Source organism: Erinaceus europaeus, chromosome 15 (genome assembly GCF_950295315.1).
Source record: "Erinaceus europaeus chromosome 15, mEriEur2.1, whole genome shotgun sequence".
NCBI classification, from domain to species: Eukaryota; Metazoa; Chordata; class Mammalia; order Eulipotyphla; family Erinaceidae; genus Erinaceus; species Erinaceus europaeus.
The window spans coordinates 19,131,085-19,150,512 of record NC_080176.1 but is presented as its reverse complement, the minus strand read 5'-3'; the positions used below and the strand labels follow the sequence as shown (position 1 = coordinate 19,150,512).

The 19,428-nt window shown below is 42.4% G+C and overlaps 1 pseudogene; it reads left to right on the top strand.

Moving 5' to 3' along the window:
- Nucleotides 1–961: 961 nt before the first annotated feature.
- On the top strand, nucleotides 962–2,595 carry LOC132533200 (glutathione peroxidase 1-like; annotated as a pseudogene).
- Nucleotides 2,596–19,428: the final 16,833 nt, after the last annotated feature.

Below are 19,428 nucleotides of genomic sequence, written 5' to 3'. Positions count from 1 at the left end.
CTCATTTTATACAGTTGTTAACATGTAGGTAATATGTAGGCAAAACTTCTGGTCTATGTTAGGACTCCTGGGCAGAGGTAGATAGCATAATGGCTATGCAAAGAGATTCTCATGCCTGAGGCTCATGCCTCAGTCCCCTTACCACCATCAGCCAGAGTTGAGTAGTGCTCTGGTTAAAAAAAAAAAAAAGAAAGAAAGAAAAAGTGGAGAGTTGGGCTATAGCGCAGTGGGTTAAGCGTGCATGGCACAAAGCTCAAGGACTGGAGTAAGGATCCCGGTTCGAGTCCCTGGCTCCCCACCTTCAGGGGAGTCACTTCACAAGCGGTGAAGCAGGTCTACAGGTGTCTATCTTTCTCTCCCCCTCTCTGTCTTCCCCTCCTCTCTCCATTTCTCTCTGTCCTACCCAACAACAACAATGATTGCTACAACAATAAAACAACAAGGTCAACAAAAGGGAATAAATAAAATAAGTATTTAAAAAAAGTGGAAACACTCTCACTGTCAACTTAGGTCCTTTGTTTTTGCTGAGCTTTTCATGTGTATTGGTAATATATTAGCTCTTTATCTGATGGATGGTATGTAAAGATCTTCCCCCGTTCTATAAGGCATCTTTGTTCTGGTGGTGTCTCCTTTTGCTGTGGTCTGAACTATTTTTCTTCTGTCACTTTTCAAAAGATTTGCTGACCCCTACCTAGTCTATACCTTACTCTAGATGAAGTCACATCCATGAATACTTATGCAGAAATAAACATTCACTGATCTGTGAGCACTTAACATCTGGATACTAAAGCCAGGAGGTAGCACAGTGGATAAAACATGGGACTTTCAAGCAGGAGGTCCCAGTTTCCATCCCTGACACAGCATGTGCCAGAGTGATGTTCTGGTTCTCTGTCTCTTCTCATCCCTCATTAATAAGTAATCAAATCTAATAAATAAGTAAATGTTACACTGCCATGAGAGAATGTTGATAAGGCTGGCACTCTGCCTCTATGCGGACAGAAAGCATATAGGAAACCTCTTCAATGCTGTAAACCTAAAACCATCATAAAAATATAGACCCTTGGGCAGGGGAGAGAACAAAGTGGCTATGCAAATGAGGCTCTGAGCTCCAGAGTGGAGCAGTGCTCTGATTGAAAGAAAGAAAGAAAGAAAGAAAGAAAGAAAGAAAGAAAGAAAGAAAGAAAGGAGAGAAAAGCTGGTATTTTACTCCCCCAGTAGAACACACACTTTGCCAGACCCAAGGACCTGGATTTAAAGCCTCTGGTACCACACGAGGGCGCCACACATGAGGGAAAGCTTCACAAGCTTTAGTGTGGTATTGAAACTTTACATCAGGCTCAACCTGATGCTGTTGACTGGCTATGGAAGAAGGGCAAACGTTAGAAGAAGAAAGTGTGGTGTTGTCTCCTCACCTGTTTGCCCCTGTATTTCTTCTCTGTCTTGATACCTGATTAAAAGGAAAAAATAGGAGGGAGAAAATAGCATAATGGTTCTGTAAAAAGCCTTTCATGCCTGCGGTTCTAAATCTTAGGTCCAGTCTCCTGCACCACCAGAAGCCAGAGCTGAACCGTGCTCTAATATAAAAGAATGAAAAGGGGGTATGGGGGCGGGCGGTAGGGCAGCAGGTTAAAGATGGCATGAAGCACAAGGACTTAAGGAAACAGGTTCTAGCCCCTGGCTCCCCACCTGCAGGGGGTTTGTTTCATGGGCAGTGAAGCAGGTCTGCAGGTGTCTTTCTCCCTCTGTCTTCCCCTCCTCTCTTGAATTCTTTTTGTCCTAACCAACAACAACAGCAATGACAGCAATAACAACAACAAGGGCAACAAAATGGGAAAAGATGGCCTCCAGGAGCAGTGGATTTGTACTTCAGGCACCAAGCCCCAGCAATAACCCTGGAGAAAAAAAGAGAGAAAGAAAGAAAGAAAGAAAGAAAGAAAGAAAGAAAGAAAGAAAGAAAGAGAGAAAGAGAGAGAGAGAGAGAAAGAAAGAAAGAAAGAAAGGAAGAAAGAAAGAAAGGAAGAAAAAGAAAGAAGAGGGAGTCGGGCGGTAGTGCAGTGGGTTAAGAGCAGGTGGTGCAAAGCACAAGGACCGGCATAAGGATCCTGGTTCGAACCCCGGCTCCCCACCTGCAGGGGAGTCGCTTCACAAGCGGTGAAGCAGGTTTGCAGGTGTCTATCTTTCTTTCCCCCAGCGGCGGGTTCGAGCCCAACTTCACGCTGTTTGAGAAGTGCGACGTGAACAGGCGCACCCGCTCTTCGCCTTCCTGCGCGAGGCCCTACCTGTCCGCAGCGCCGCCGCCGCTTCTCTCATGACCGACTCCAAGTTCATCACCTGGTCGCCAGTGGGCCAAAGTCTCCTGGAACTTCGCGAAGCGCCGGTGCGAGGTACAGCCACTGCTTCCCCACCATCGACATGGAGGCCGACATCGAGGCCCTGCTGGCCCAGGGGCCCGGCTGCTTGTAGGTGTTGTGCCTGTCCACCAGCCTCCCTCCACCCGGGGCCGAGGCTCAATAAAGTGTCAGGTGGAAACAGAAAAAAAAAAAGGAAAGAAAAGGAGAGAGACAGAGAAACCCCTACAGCCCTGCTTAGCCACTTCCAAAGTTTTCCCCCTGCAGGTGGGGACTGGGGGCTCGAACCTGGGTTACTGCTTATTTAGCATGTGCACTCAGCCAGGTGCGCCGTCACCCGGCCCCTATCTCTTTTCAGTGTGAGAAATACAGAAATAAAGACTTAGAGAAAGACCAGAGCACTGCTCAACTCTGATTTATGGTGGTGCTGGGGATTGAACCTGGAACCCGAGAATCTTTTGCATAACCAGTATGCTGTCTCCCCAGCCCCCTTACTTTGTTTCTTAAGTCCTACCTATGAGTGAGATTGCTTGGTATTCATCTTTCTCCTTCTGGCTTATTTCACTTAGCTTGATTCTTTTTTTTGTTGTTGTTCCAGGGTTATCGCTGGAAATGAGTGCCTGCACTAAAAATCCACTGCTCCTCAAGGCTATTTTTCATTTTGTTGCGCTTGTTGTTGTTATTGTTATTATTGTTATTACTGTCATTGTTGTTGGACAGGACAGAGAGAAATCGAGAGTGGAGGGGAAACTGAGAGGGGGAGAGAAAAGACAGACATCTGCAGACCTGCTTCACCGCATGTGAAGTAACCCCCCTGCAGGTGGGAAGCCGGGGGCTGGAACCGGGATCCTTATGCTGGTCCTTGCTTCTTCTTCTAGTGTTTGCCCTTCTTCCGTAGCCAGTCAACAGCGTCAGGTTGAGCCTGATGTAAAGTTTCGAGGCCTCCTTTGAATCTGGAGAGGTGGCAGTCGTTGACTATGTGGGTCAGTCTGTCTGTAGCCACAGGGGCAGTTCGGGTCGTCTCTGGCTCCCCAGCGATGGAACATAGCGGCGCACCGGCCATGGCCTGTTCGATAGCGATTGAGGAGGGCCCAATCACAACGTGCTAGGTCAAAGCCGGGTTGACGCTTGCAGGGGTCTGTGATGAGCTGTTTGTTCTTGACCTCAGCTGACTGCCAACTCTGTTTCCAAGAGACTGGAACAGAGAAGTTCAGTGTAGGCATAGGGGACCAGATTGGGTGACGAGATGTCAAGCGTTGGACAGGGTGGGCGAAGATATCCGCGTATATTGGCAGGTCCGGTCAAGCGTAGACGTGGGAAATGAACTTAGATGATGCCGCATCCCGACGAATATCTGGCGGGGCGATGTTGCTAAGAACTGGCAGCCTTTCTTAACACGCTGCACTACTGCCCGACTCCCAAACTATATATATTTTATTTATTTATTTTTTAAACTATATGTATTTTAATATGGCATTGCACAATGCCTTAATTCCACAAACACATAATAAGCAGATGAAATTAAAATGCATAATCTGGAGATCACTGGTCCAGAAGCACACACACTTGACCAGCCCCAAGGACCTGGGTTCAGTTTCCTAGCGTGGCATGTACTGTGTTGTCTCCTTGTGCAAGGCAAAGCAGCAGAGGTTTGGAATGAGTGAGGAACCTCCAAGCTGGCCGCGTTGATCAGATGGTGATGGAGGCTCTAGATCTGCTGGAATTAGTTCTAAGCTGAAGCACCAGAGCCTCTCTGGCCTCTGACATTCCTTATTTCTGTTCCCGTGACTTCCATGACTACTTGACTACTCACATGACTACTTGACTACTCACATGACTACTTGGACCCAGTCCTCATCTTTCTTCTTTTTTTTTTTTTACTTCAGCCTGCATATTCGCTTCTTCCTCCACTTGGCTCTCACCACATAGAATCTTCTAGGAAGATGAAGATGGGACTAAGGCCAAAAGCCTCTTTGTTTTTCTTTCTTTTTCTTTTTTTTTTTTTTTGCCTCCAAGGTTATTGCCGGTGCTCGGTGCCTGCACCACAAATCCACTGCTCCCAGAGACCATTTTTTTCCCCTTTTGTTGCCCTTGTTGTTTTATCATTGTTCTGGTTATTATTGTTGTTGTTTTTGTTGCTGTCATTGGATAGGACAGAGAGAAATGGAGAGAGGAGGGGAAGACAGAGGGGGGAGAGAAAGACAGACATCTGCAGACCTGCTTCACCACCTGTGAAGCGACCCCCCTGCAGGTGGGGAGCCGGGGCTCTAACTGGGATCCTTCAGCCAGTGCTTGTGCTTTGTGCCACATGCGCTTAATCCGCTGTGCTACCACCTGACTCCCCTTTCTTTTTTTTTTAAAGATTTATTTATTTATTAATGAAAAAGATAGGAGGAGAGAGAAAGAACCAGACATCTCTCTGGTACGTGTGCTGTCAGTGCTTGAATGCAGGACCTCATGCTTGAGAGTCTAGCACTTTATCCACTGTGCCACCTCCTGGACCACTACCTCTGTTTTTCTATCTTAAATAGATAAATAATTAAAATGAAAATAAAAACAAGGAGTTGGGCGGTAGCACAGCGGGTTAAGCACAGGTGGTGCCAACTGTAAGGACCAGCATAAGGATCCCAGTTTGAGCCCCCAGCTTCCCACCTGCAGGGTGTTCGATTCACAGGCGGTGAAGCAGGTCTGCAAGTTTCTCTCTTTCACTCCCCCTCTCTGTCTTCCCCTCCTCTCTCCATTTCTCTGTCCTAGCTAATAATGACGACGCCATTAATAACAACAGTAATAACTACAACAACAATAAAAAGCAACAAGGGCAACAAAAGGGAAAATAAATAAAATATAAAAAATAAAATAAATGTTTAAAGAAAAAGAAAAACAGTGGGCAGGCATGGCACAGCCCCTTGAGCACACACATTACAATGTGCAAGGACCACATTCCCCACCTGCATGGAGTGAGTTTCAGGAGTGGTGAAGCAGTGTTGCAGGTCTCTCTCTCTCTCTCCCTCTCCATTTTTTTTTTTTTTTTTGCCAGCGCACTGGTCAGCTCTGGCTTATAGTGATGCTGAGGATTGAACTTGGGATCTTTGGTGCCTAAGGTATGAAAGCTTTTTGTTTGTTTGTTTGCATAACCATTATGATGCCTCCCCAGCCCTCTCCCTCTTCTCCCTCAATTTTCTCTGTCATATCAAATAAAGGGTGGGGGTTGGCTGCTGGGAACAGTGGTTTTGTGTGCAGGCACCAAGTCCCAGCAATAACCCTGGTGGAAATTAAGGACAAAAGAAAAAGAAAAGAAAAGGAAAGAAGAGAAAAAGAAAAGGCAAATTTTGATCCAAAGATGAATTTGAGACTCAGAAATACTAATCCAAAAATAATCCCTGTGTTTAGGTGGTTCCATAATGCTTTCAAAGCATTATTATTTTGTTTGCTGGGGCTTCACACACACACTTGCACTATTTTACTACCTTTTTTCCTTTTCTCCTTAATTGCAGAGAGAGAGAGGGAGAGGGAGAGGGAGAGAGAGAGAGAGAAGCAGAGAGACAGGGAAAGCGCCACAGGTGCACAGAACTTTGAAACTTCCTCCAGGCTTGAACCTGAGTCTTGCACATGGTAAAACAGTGCCCTGTCTAAGTGAGCTATTTCACTTCCTCAATACATAAGCGTTAAAAAAAAAATAATTAGGGTGGTCCAGGAGGTGGCTCAGTGGCTAAAGCACTAGACTCTCAAGCATGAGGTCCTGAGTTCAATCCCCGGCAGCACATGTACCAGAGTGATGGCTGGTTCTTTCTCTCCTTCTATCTTTCTCATAAGTAAATAAATTCTTTTTAAAAATGATTAGAAACCTCTTGTTCTACAGTTGAGTAGTAGTGGGAGCACACTCTAGTGTCGCACCTGTGCTGGTGAAATGGGTGACAAGGGCTCTGCATCCAATACTTTTGTCTTATTGGCAGACTGTTTTGGTGGTCCAGGAGAAGGAGGTCAAAGGGCAGGCCAGATCCAGGGGGAACAGGACTTGGAGAGATTTTGTCTCACCCTGACCTTGAAAACTGTAGGCAAGGGGAACAGATGGTGGCACACATTGGTGCATGGTACAATGCTCAGGGATCTGAGTTCAAGCCTCTGGTCGGTCACCACCTGCAAGAAGCAAACTTCACAAATGGTGAATTGGTACTGCAGCTCTCTCGCTCTCTCTCTCTCTCTCTCTCTCTCTCTCTTTCCTTCTCAATTTCTTTCTGATCTCTATTCAAAAATAAATTAAAACATAAATAACACTAAAAAAAGAGAAGAAAATCTAAAAAAGCAATAAAGTGAGTAAATAAAATGTACTAATAAGATAGACCTGGGGGTTAGTACTTTCGAAAGCTAACCGCTTCAACAATATTGGGGTGGGGCATAATGAATAAACCAGCTGAGTTTTTTTTTTTTTAATTTATTGATGTATTATTTATTGGATACAGATAGAGGGAGAAACTTAGATGGAAGGGAGAGATAGAAAGAAAGAAAAGACTTTTGTAGCACAACTTCACCACTTGTGAAGCTTCCCCTGTGGGTGGGGACCAGGGGAATAAACCCGGATGCCTGCTCATCTTTACAGAGATTAAAACAGAAAGGTTATCTCAAGAGAGGTAGCCAAGGTTACAGCATCCGAGGCTAGGCAGAGGGGCATTCGTCTGCAGGTGACAGAGCTGTTGAAAAGTCAAGCTACAGGAGTCAGGCAGTGTGGCCAAAGCGCAAGGACCCAGCCTAAGAATCCCGGTTCAAGCCCCCAGCTCCCCACCTGCAGGGGAGTCGCTTCACAAGTGGTGAAGCAGGTCTGCAGGTGTCTGTCTTTCTCTCCCCCTCTCTGTCTTCCCCTCCTCTCTCCATTTCTCTCTGTCCTATCCAACAACAACGACATCAATAACAACAATAATAACTACAACAATAAGACAACAAGGGCAACAAAAGGTAATAAATAAATATAACAAACAAGTAAAAAAAAAGTAAAAAGTCAATCTACGGGAGTCGGTCGATAGCGCAGCAGTTAAACGCAGGTGGTACGGAGCGCAAGGACTGGCGTAAAGTTCCCGGTTCGAGCCCCCAGCTCCCCACCTACAAGGGAGTCGCTTCACAGGCGGTGAAGCAGGTCTGCAGGTGTCTAATTTTCTCTCCCCCTCTCTGTCTTCCCCTCCTCTCTCCATTTCTCTCTGTCCCATCCAACAACAAAGATATCAATGACAATAACAATAAAACAACAAGGGCAACAAAAGGGAATAAATAAATAAATTTTTATTATTTTATTTTATAAATAAATATTTTAAGAAAGAAAGAAAGAAAGAAAGAAAGAAAGAAAGAAAGAAAGAAAGAAAGAAAGAAAGAAAGAAAGAAAGAAAGAAAGAAAGAAAGAAAGAAAGAAAGAAAGAAAGAAAGAAAGAAAGAAAGAAAAATCAAGCTAGGCCTGCTCTATTTTCTGAAATGTGACCCTAACTAATAGCAATGGCTGGAAAGGGCCATCACCGAGTTGTAATGAGAACTCCTGACCAGGAGGTGGCGGTAGAGCTTTAAAAAAAAAAAACACTGCAGAGGAACAACTAGAACTTGGCAGTGATGGCTAAGATGATCCACTAAACAGATGTTCCTTTTGCCTGTGGGGAATGTGGTCTTTCGCAGTTTCCTCCTACTGCCCGCCTCCCTGGGCTCATTTTCAGCCTCCATCAGTGGTAGGAGCGGCTCAGAATTCTTCCCTGAAGCGCCTTCTTCACCAGCACATTCTCAAGAGCAGATGCAGGCACCCTCAAGCTCATGAAAATTAGGCTTCAGGTCTTTTCCTTGACAGGAGTTCAGCATTGTTAGAAGAAGCGGTAGGGACTGTGTTGAATAGTCTAGATCAGATGCAACCACAAAGCATTTGCGTGTGAGCACATTTTGGTAACTTGCCTGAAGAGATCTTAGAAGAATGAAAAAAAACAAACCCTGAAGGCAATAGTAATCAGTGATGAGTTCATTGTGCATTCCATCACCAGCACTCTCTCTGTCTCTTTTAAGTGGAAAAAGAAAAAAAAAAGATTGATTTAGCAGCAAGAGAGGTGATGCAGTGGATAAAGTATTGGGTTGACTCTCAAGCATGAGGTCATAAACTCTTTTTTAAAAATATTTATTTATTTATTTCCCCTTTTGTTGCCCTTGTTTTTTATTGTTATTGTAGTTATTGTTGCCACTATTGGATAGGATAGAGAGAGATGGAGAGAGGAGAGGAAGACAGAGAAGGGGAGAGAAAGACAGACACCTGCAGACCTGCTTCACCTCCTGTGAAGTGACTCTCCTGCAAGTGGGGAGCTGGGGGCTTGAACCAGGATCCTTCCGCTGGTCCTTGTCCTTTGCGCCACGTGTGCTTAACCCCCGTCGTTACCGCCCCAGTCCCGAGGTCCTAAATTCTATCCCTGGCATAGCATGTGTCGAAATAATACCCTGGTGTGTCTACTCTTTCTCTATTTTATCTGGTAGAACAGAGTGAAATTGAGAGGGGGAGATAGAGAAGAAAAGAAATAGACATCTACAGTCTTGCTTCACCACTCCCCTGCAGATGGGGACCAGGTCCTAGTGCATGGAAGTATATGCATGTAGCCAGGTTCACCATCACCTGGCCCCTCTTCTCTCTCTCAGATAAATAGCGGTATGGGGTGGGTGATGGCACACACATTACCTGCACAAGGACCATGGTTGGAGCCCCCATTGCCCACCTGCACAGGCGAAGCTTTACAAACGGTGAAGCAGGTCTGCAGGTATCTGTCTTTTACTCTGGCTACCTTCCCCTCCCCTCTCAATACCTCTCTGTCCTATCATATAAAATAGAAAGAAGGGGGGACGCAGGGAGAATGAGCACCTGGAGTGGCAGATTCATAGTGCTGCACTGAGCCCCAGCAGTAAAAACCCTTGTGGCAATAAATATAAATAATAAGGGGTTTGGTGATAGCATATCCCATAGAGCTCTCATATTATCATGCTCAAGGACCCAGGTTCAAGTCCCTAGTCCCCACCTGCAGGGGGGAAGCTTCACAAGTGGTGAAGCAGGGCTGTTGATGTCTCTGTTGGGAAACCTCTCTGCCTCGCCCTCCCCTCTCAATTTCTCTCTGTCTCTATCAAAAGGTAAAATAAATAAGTAAACGTTATTTAAAAATTAAGTGAGAGAGGGTCGTGCTATAGCACAGCAGGTTAAGCACATGTGATGCAAAGCGCCAAGGACCGGCTAAGGATCCCGGTTCGCGCCCCCAACTCCCCACCTGCAGGGGCATCGCTTCAGAAGCGGTGAAGCAGATCTGCAGGTGTCTATCTTTCTCTTGCCTTCTCTGTCTTCCCCTCCTCTGTCCATTTCTCTCTGTCCTATCCAACAACAACGACATCAACAATAATTAAAACAACAATAAAACGAGGGCAACAAAAAGTAAAATAAATTAAAAAAATAAGAACTGGAGAGATTTCATAATGATATGCAAATAACCCTCATGCCCAAAGCTCTGAGTTTCTAGGTTCAATCCCCGCACCATCATAAGCCAGAGTTGAGAAGTACTCTAGTAAAAACTAAATTACTTTATTTGGGCTGGCAAGATAGCTCAGTCGGATATAGCATTTGCCTCTTTTTTTATTTCTTTTTTAAATTATTTCTTAATATTTATTTTATTTATTCCCTTTTGTTGCCCTTGTTGTTTTATTGTTGTAGTTATTATTGTTGTTGTCATTGTTGGATAGGACAGAGAGAAATGGAGAGAGATGGGGAAGACAGAGAGGAGGAGAGAAAGATAGACACCTGCAGACCTGCTTCACCGCCTGTGAAGCGACTCCCCTGCAGGTGGGGAGCCGGGGTTCGAACCGGGATCCTTATGTCAGTCCTTGTGCTTTGTGCCACCTGCGCTTAACCCGCTGCGCTACAGCCCGACTCCCCTTTTTTAAATTTCTTTATTGGGGAATTAATGTTTTACATTCAACAGTAAATACAATAGTTTGTACATGCATAACATTTCCCAGTTTCCCATTTAACAATACAACCCCCACTATGTCATTTATCATCCTTCATGGACCTGTATTCTCCCCACCCACCCACCCCAGAGTCTTTTACTTTGGTGCAATATGCCAATTCCATTTCAGGTTCTACTTGTGTTTTCTTTTCTGATCTTGTTTTTCAACTTCTGCCTGAGAGTGAGATCATCCCATATTCATCCTTCTGTTTCTGACTTATTTCATTCAACATGATTTTTTCAAGGTCCATCCAAGATTGGCTGAAAATGGTGAAGTCACCATTTTTTACATCTGAGTGGTATTGCATTGTGTATATAGACCACAGCTTGCTCAGCCACTCATCTGTTGTTGGACACCTGGGTTGTTTCCAGGTTTTGGCTATTACAAATTGTGCTACCCAAAACATATGTGTACACAGATCTTTATGGATGGATGTGTTGGGTTCCTTAGGATATATCCCCAGGAGAGGAATTGCAGGATCATAGGGTAGGTCCATTTCTAGCCTTCTGAGAGTTCTCCAGACTGTTCTCCACAGAGGCTGGACCAATTTGCATTCCCACCAGCAGTGCAGGAGGGTTCCTTTGACCCCACACTCTCTCCAGCATTTGCTGCTGTTACCTTTTCTTTTCTTTTTTTTAAAATTTATTTCTTTATTGGGGAATTAATGTTTTACATTCAACAGTAAATACAATAGTTTGTACATGCATAACATTCCCCAGTTTCCCATTTAACAATACAACCCCCACTATGTCTTTTATCATCCTTCATGGACCTGTATTCTCCCCACCCACCCACCCACCCCAGAGTCTTTTACTTTGGTGCAATATGCCAATTCCAGTTCAGGTTCTAATTGTGTTTTCTTTTCTAATCTTGTTTTTCAACTTCTGCCTGAGAGTGAGATCATCCCATATTCATCCTTCTGTTTCTGACTTATTTCACTCAACAGGATATTTGCAAGGTCCATCCAAGATCGGCTGAAAATGGTGAAGTCACCATTTTTTACAGCTGAGTAGTATTGCATTGTGTATATAGACCACAACTTGCTCAGCCACTCATCTGTTGTTGGACACCTGGGTTGTTTCCAGGTTTTGGCTATTACAAATTGTGCTACCCAGAACATATGTGTACACAGATCTTTTTGGATGGATGTGTTGGGTTCCTTAGGCTATATCCCCAGGAGAGGAATTGCAGGAGCATAGTGTAGGTCCATTTCTAGCCTTCTGAGAGTTCTCCAGACTGCTCTCCACAGAGGTTGGACCAATTGACATTCCCACCAGCAGTGCAGGAGGGTTCCTTTGACCCCACACCCTCTCCAGCATTTGCTGCTGTTACCTTTTCTGATGTATGACATTCTCACAGGAGTGAAGTGATATCTCATTGTTGTCTTGATTTGCATTTCTCTGACAATCAGAGACTTGGAGCATTCTTTCATGTGTTTCTCGGCCTTTTGGATCTCTTCTGTGGTGAATATTCTGTCCATGTCCTCCCCCCATTTTTGGATGGGGTTATTTGTTGTCTTGTTGAGATTTGCAAGTTCTTTATATATTCTGGTTATTAGCCTCTTGTCTGATGTATGGCATGTAAAGATCTTCTCCCATTCTGTGAGGGGTCTCTTGGTTTGGGTAGTGGTTTCTTTTGCTGTGAAGAAGCTTTTTAATTTGATGTAGTCCCATAGGTTTATACTTGCCTTAGTCTTCTTTGTAATTGGATTCATTTCATTGAAAATGTCTTTAAAATTTATGTGGGAAAGAGTTCTGCCAATATTTTCCTCTAAGTATTTGATAGTTTGTGGTCTAACATCCAAGTCCTTGATCCACTTGGAATTTACTTTTGTATTTGGTGAAATACAGTGATTCAGTTTCATTCTTCTGCATGTTTCAACCCATTGTTTCCAACACCATTTGTTGAAGAGACTCTGCTTTCCCCATTGAATAGTCTGGGCACCTTTGTCAAAGATTAGATGTCCATATGTGTGGGGCCTCATTTCTGGGCTCTCAATTCTATTCCACTGGTCAGTGTGTCTATTCATGTTCCAGTACCAAGCAGTTTTGATGACAGCGGCCCTATAATATAGTTTGAGATCTGGGAGTGTGATGCCTCCGGTTCTGTTCTTTTTTCTCAAGATTGTTTTGGCAATTCTAGGTCTTTTCTGGTTCCAGATAAACATTTGTAGCATTTTTTCTATTCTCCTAAAAAATGTGCTTGGGATCTTGATGGGGATAGCATTAAATTTGTAGACTTCCGGAGGCGGAGCTACGAGCAGCAGATCGCTTTCTCTCCTCTCCTCTCCTCTCCCGGATCAACTAGGAATACCAAAGGAGACCACCCGGACCGAAACAAGACAGGACTAGAATGACCACAGAAACCCAGTAAATCACCCGTGAGTACAAACACGCGTGGCTGGTGACAGAGAGGAGAGAGGGGCCTAAGGAGAGATTAAGTGACTGTTAACAGTTCGACAGTTTGTCAGTGGAGACAACACCTCCAGTCTGCTCCACCAACAAGGGGACAGCTGAAGGGAGGAAAGGACTCCCCAGAGACTCACCAAGTACAACTCTGAGTCTCCATTGCTACTACCCTCAGAATCTGGAGCAGCAACAGGGAGGGACACCAGGGCACAGAGATCTAACCGGGAAACTCAGGAGAAGACCTATACCTCGGTGGCATAGCTGAAGGGCTGTGAAAGTCTCTTTGCATAACCACTGGATTATCTCTGCCACACCCTGCTTTATCTCTTGGTCAGGAGTCATTGATTAAGCCAAGAAGCCTATTGATAGTTTAAAAGCCCTCAGGCTACCATAGCCTACAGGGGGAAAAAAAAAAAAGGCTTTTACACCACTGAACTCCAACTCAGGGATTGAAAAACCTCTTAACTTATATAAAATGGTTAAAACAACAAGAAAAAATAATGGAGACTCGAACCAGGACAAGAGTCCAGCTAAAAGTCCTCCAGAGGGCAAAGCACAAAACAACGAGTTCAACATCCAAACATTAGCTAAGGAAATAATAACAGGAGTGAGTAAAGAATTTGAAAAAATTGTAATCAGAACTGCAGGAACAACAAATGAGAATATGGAAGAAAATTCTAATTATCTCATGGTTATTAGAGAGCTGAAAGCTGAAATTGCTGAGCTAAGAAGGCAACTAGCTGAACAAGCTAAAACAGTATCAGAGCAGGGCAACAAAATAGATGAACTCCAGAAAGCAGTAGAGGGCAGAGAGAATAGAATCAATGAGGCTGAAGACAGAATTAGCAAGATTGAGGATGAATTAGAGACAACTAAAGAAGAAGTAAGAGATCTCAAAAAGAGATTAAGAGATGCTGAAAACAACAACAGAGTCCTATGGGATGACTTCAAAAGAAACAATATACGCATTATTGGCTTACCAGAGGAAGAAAGAGAAGGGGAGGAAGAAAGCGTTCTCCAGGCCATAATAGCTGAAAATTTCTCTAGTCTAGACAACACCAAAGACATAAAGATTCAAGAAGCCCAGAGGGTCCCAAACAGAATTAACCCAGACCTAAAGACACCAAGACATGTCATACTTAGATTGGAAAGGAATAAGGATAAAGAAAGGATCCTCAAGGCTGCAAGAGAAAAACAAAGAGTCACCTACAAAGGAAAACCCATAAGATTAGCAGCAGACTTCTCCATACAAACACTACAGGCCAGAAGAGAATGGCAAGATATCTATCGAGTGCTCAATGAGAAAGGCTTTCAGCCAAGAATACTATATCCTGCTAGACTGTCATTCAGACTAGATGGAAGCATCAAAACCTTCTCAGACAAGCAACAGTTGAAGGAAGCAACCATCACCAAGCCTGCCTTGAAAGAAGTTCTGAAAGGTTGCCTATAAACAACCAGACCACCACAAATAGAACATATATCAAAACACTCTAAAACTCTACAAGAATGGCGTTAAAATATCTTCAATCTTTGATATCAATAAATGTGAATGGTCTGAATTCACCTATTAAAAGACACAGAGTAGGAAGATGGATCAGAAAACACAACCCAACAATATGTTGTCTACAGGAAACTCACCTAACGCAACAAGACAAACACAGACTTAAAGTGAAAGGATGGAAAACTATCATTCAAGCCAATGGCCCACAAAAAAAGGGCAGGAACAGCTATTCTCATATCTGACATGATAGACTTTAAAATAGATAAGATTAAAAAAGATAGGAATGGACACTACTTAATGCTCAGAGGATCAGTCAATCAAGAGGACTTAACAATTATTAATATCTATGCACCCAATGAGAAGCCATCTAAATACATCAAACTTCTACTGAAAGAGCTACAGCAATATATTAACAGTAACACAATCATAGTAGGGGACTTCAACACCCCACTATCTCAACTTGACAGATCATCCAGGAAGAAAATCAGTAAAGACATAAGGGAGCTAAATGAAGAGATAGATAACCTAGAACTATTGGACATTTTCAGAGTCATTCAGAGCAAGTTGTGGTATATATACACAATGGAATACTACTCAGCTATAAAAAATGGTGACTTCACCGTTTTCAGCCGATCTTGGATGGACCTTGAAAAAATCATGTTGAGTGAAATAAGTCAGAAACAGAAGGATGAATATGGGATGATCTCACTCTCAGGCCGAAGTTGAAAAACAAGATTAGAAAAGAAAACACAAGTCGAACCTGAAATGGAATTGGAGTATTACACCAAAGCAAAAGACTCTGGGGTGGGTGGGTGGGTGGGGAGAATACAGGTCCATGAAAAATGATGAATGAAATAGTGGGGGTTTTATTGCTAAATGGGAATCTGGGGAATGTTATGCATGTAAAAAAAAAAAAAAAGAAGAAGTAGAAACGCAAAGCAGAAATTGACTGAGTTTGGAGTATGGCACCAAAGTAAGAAAGCAGAAGTATACTAGAGTTTGCAGTGAGTACCTCCCTAATACTTCCTCTCCACTTTTCCAAGCTTTGGGTCCATGATTGCTCAACAATTTGTTTGGCTTTGTATGTTAACTCTCTTTTCAGTCACCAGGTTCCAGGTATCATCAGGATGCCGGCCAGACTTCCCTGGATTGAAGACACCACCAATGTGTCCTGGAGCTCAGCTTCCCCAGAGACCCATCCTACTAGGGAAAGAGAGAGGCAGACTGGGAGTATGGACCGACCAGTCAACGCCCATGTTCAGCGAGGAAGCAATTACAGAAGCCAGACCTTCTACCTTCTGCAACCCTCAATGACCCTGGGTCCATGCTCCCAGAGGGATAGAGAATGGGAAAGCTATTGGGGGAGGGGGTGGGATATGGAGATTGGGCGGTGGGAATTGTGTGGAGTTGTACCCCTCCTACCCTATGGTTTTGTTAATTAATCCTTTCTTAAATAAAAAAAAAATAAAGAAAAAAAAATAAAATAAAATATTTTAACAGGGAAAAAAAAATGTGCTTGGGATCTTGATGGGGATAGCATTAAATTTGTAGATGGCTCTGGGTAGTATATTCATTTTGATGATGTTAATTCTTCCAACCCATGAACATGGAATATCTTTCCACTTCTTTGTGTCTTTTTCAATTTCTTTGAGTAGTGACTCATAATTTTCAGTATACAAGTCTTTCACTTCCTTGGTTAGGTTTACTCCTAGATATTTTATTGTTTTTGTTGCTATAGTAAAAGGAATTGATTTCTGGATTTCAATTTCTTCTAACTTAGTGTTTGCATAGAGGAATGCCACTGACTTTTGAATGTTAATTTTATAGCCTGACACCTTACTGTATTGCCTGATGGTTTCCAAAAGCTTCTTGCTGGATTCTTTAGGTTTTTCCATGTATACTATCATGTCATCTGCAAATAAGGAGAGTTTGACTTCTTCTCTTCCAATCTGTATGCCTTTAATTCCTTGCTCCTGCCTGATTGCTATGGCAAGAACTTCCAACACTATGTTGAATAGTAATGGTGATAGTGGACAGCCCTGTCTAGTACCTGATCTGAGGGGAAATGCTTCCAGTTTTTCACCATTGAGTATGATATTGGCTATAGGTTTGCTATATATAGACTCCACTATCTTCAGGAATTTTCCATCTATTCCCATTTTTGTAGTGTTTTGATCATAAAGGGATGTTGTATTTTGTCAAAGGCTTTCTCTGCATCTATTGATATGACCACATGGTTTTTGGTCTTGCTTTTGTTTATGTGGTGGATCACATTGATTGATTTACGTATATTAAACCAACCTTGCATGCCTGGGATAAACCCCACTTGGTCATGATGAACAATCTTTTTGATATACTGCTGTATCCGGTTGGCTAGAATTTTGTTCAATATTTTCGCATCTATGTTCATCAGAGATATTGGTCTGTAGTTTTCTTTTCTGGTTGTGTCCCTGTCTGCTTTTGGTATCAGGGTGATGTTGGCTTCATAGAAGCTGGCAGGGAGTATTCCAGTGTCTTCAATCTTCTGGAAGATTTTTAAAAGTAGAGGTATTAGTTCTTCCTTGAAGGTCTTGTAGAATTTATTTGTAAAACCATCTGGTCCAGGACTTTTATTTTGGGGGAGATTTTTGATAACTGTTTCAATTTCATTAGCTGTGATGGACCTGTTCATGTTATCCACTTCCTCTTAGTTTTGGAAGTTGGTAGGTATCTAGGAAATCGTCCATTTCTTCCAGGTTCTCTAGCTTGGTGGCATATAGTTGTTCATAGAAGCCTCGCATGATATGTTGAATTTCTGCAGTGTCTGTTGTGATATCTCCTCTTTCATTTACTATCCGATTTATTTGGGTCTTCTCCCTTTTTTGTTTTGTGAGTCTGGCTAAAGGTTTGTCGATTTTGTTTACTCTTTCGAAGAACCAACATTTACTTTTGTTGATCTTTTATATGGTTTTCCTATTCTCAATGTTATTTATTTCTGCCCTAACTTTAGTGATTTCTGACCTTCTCGTTGCTTTAGGATTCCTTTGTTGTTCTTCTTCTAGGTTTTTAAGATGTGCAATCAGGCTGTTTATTTGTGCTTTTTCTTGTTTCCTAATGTGTGCTTGTATAGCTATGAACTTCCCTCTTAGGACTGCTTTAGCTGTGTCCCAAATATTTTGATAGCTTGTGTCTTCATTGTCATTGAACTCTCGAAACATTTTGATTTCCTCCTTGATTTCCTCTTTGTCCCAAAAGTTGTTAAGAAGTGTACTGTTGAGCTTCCACATTTTGGCACTGTTACTAATCTTTTGTAGATTGTTAAGTGTTAGTTTAATTCCACTGTGGTCTGAGAAGATGCTTGGGATGATTTCAGTGCTCTAGAACTGGCTGATGCTGTCTTTGTGGCCTAACATATGGTCTGTCCTTGAGAATGATCCATGTAGATTTGAGTAAAATGTGTATTCCAGTTTCTTGGGATGAATGACTCTGAAAATGTCCAATAGTTCTAATTTATCTATCTCTTCATTTAGCTCCCTTATGTCTTTATTGATTTTCTGCCTGGATGAAGTTGAGAGAGTGGGGTGTTGAAGTCCCCTACTATGATTGTGTTACTGTTAATATATTGCTGTAGCTCTTTCAGTAGAAGTTTGATATATTTAGATGGCTTCTCATTGAGTGCATAGATGTTAATAACTGTTAAGTCCTCTTGATTGACTGATCCTCTGAGCATTAAGTAGTGTCCATTCCTATCTTTTTTAATCTTATCTATTTTAAAGTCTATCATGTCAGATATGAGAATAGCTGTTCCTGCCCTTTTTTGTGGGCCATTGACTTATATGATAGTTTTCCATCCTTTCACTTTAAGTCTGTGTTTGTCTTGTTGAGTTAGGTGGGTTTCCTGTAGACAGCATATTGTTGGGTTGTGTTTTCTGATCTATCTTCCTACTCTGCGTCTTTTAATAGGTTAATTCAAGCCATTGACAGTTATTGATATCAAAGATTGAAGATATTTTAACGCCATTCTTGTAGAGTTTTAGAGTGTTTTGATATATGGCCTATTTGTGGTGGTCTGATTGTTTATAGGAGACCTTTCAGAACTTCTTTCAGGGCAGGCTTGGTGATAGTTGATTCCTTCAACTGTTGCTTGTCTGAGAAGGTTTTGATACCTCCATCTAGTCTGAATGACAGTCTAGCAGGATATAGTATTCTTGGCTGAAAGCCTTTCTCATTGAGCACTCGATAGATATCTTGCCATTCTCTTCTGGCCTGTAGTGTTTGTATGGAGAAGTCTGCTGCTAATCTTATGGGTTTTCCTTTGTAGGTGACTCTGTGTTTTTCTCTTGCAGCCTTGAGGATCCTTTCTTTATCCTTATTCCTTTCCATTCTAAGTATGATATGTGTTGGTGTCTTTAGGTCTGGGTTAATTCTGTTTGGGACCCTCTGGGCTTCTTGAATCTTTATGTCTTTGGTGTTGTCTAGACTAGAGAAATTTTCAGCTATTATGGCCTGGAAAATGCTTTCTTCCTCTCCTTCTCTTTCTTCCTCTGGTAAGCCAATAATGCGTATATTGTTTCTTTTGAAGTCATCCCATAGGACTCTGTTGTTGTTTTCAGCATCTCTTAATCTCTTTTTGAGATCTCTTACTTCTTCTTTAGTTGTCTCTAATTCATCCTCAATCTTGCTAATTCTGTCTTCAGCCTCATTGATTCTATTCTCTCTGCCCTCTACTGTTTTCTGGAGTTCATCTATTTTGTTGCCCTGCTCTGATACTGTTTTAGCTTGTTCAGCTAGTTGCATTCTTAGCTCAGTGATTTCAGCTTTCAGCTCTCTAATAACCAGGAGATAATTAGTATTTTCTTCCATATTCTCATTTGTTATTCCTGCATTTCTGATTACAATTTTTTCAAATTCTTTACTCACTCCTGTTATTATTTCCTTAGCTAATGTTTGGATGTTGAACTCGTTATTTTGTGCTTCACCCTCTGGAGGACTTTTAGCTGGGCTCTTGTCCTGGTTCGATTCTCCAATATTTCTTCTTGTTGTTTTAACCATTTTATATATTATGTTATGAGTCCCCTTTATCAGTACTTTTCAAATTATTGATCACTATTGCCTGGATTGACTTGTATCTAAGTAAGTTAATTAAAGTGTTCACAGTGGTGGAAGTTAACAGTTGTTTCAATAGTATTTAAATCTC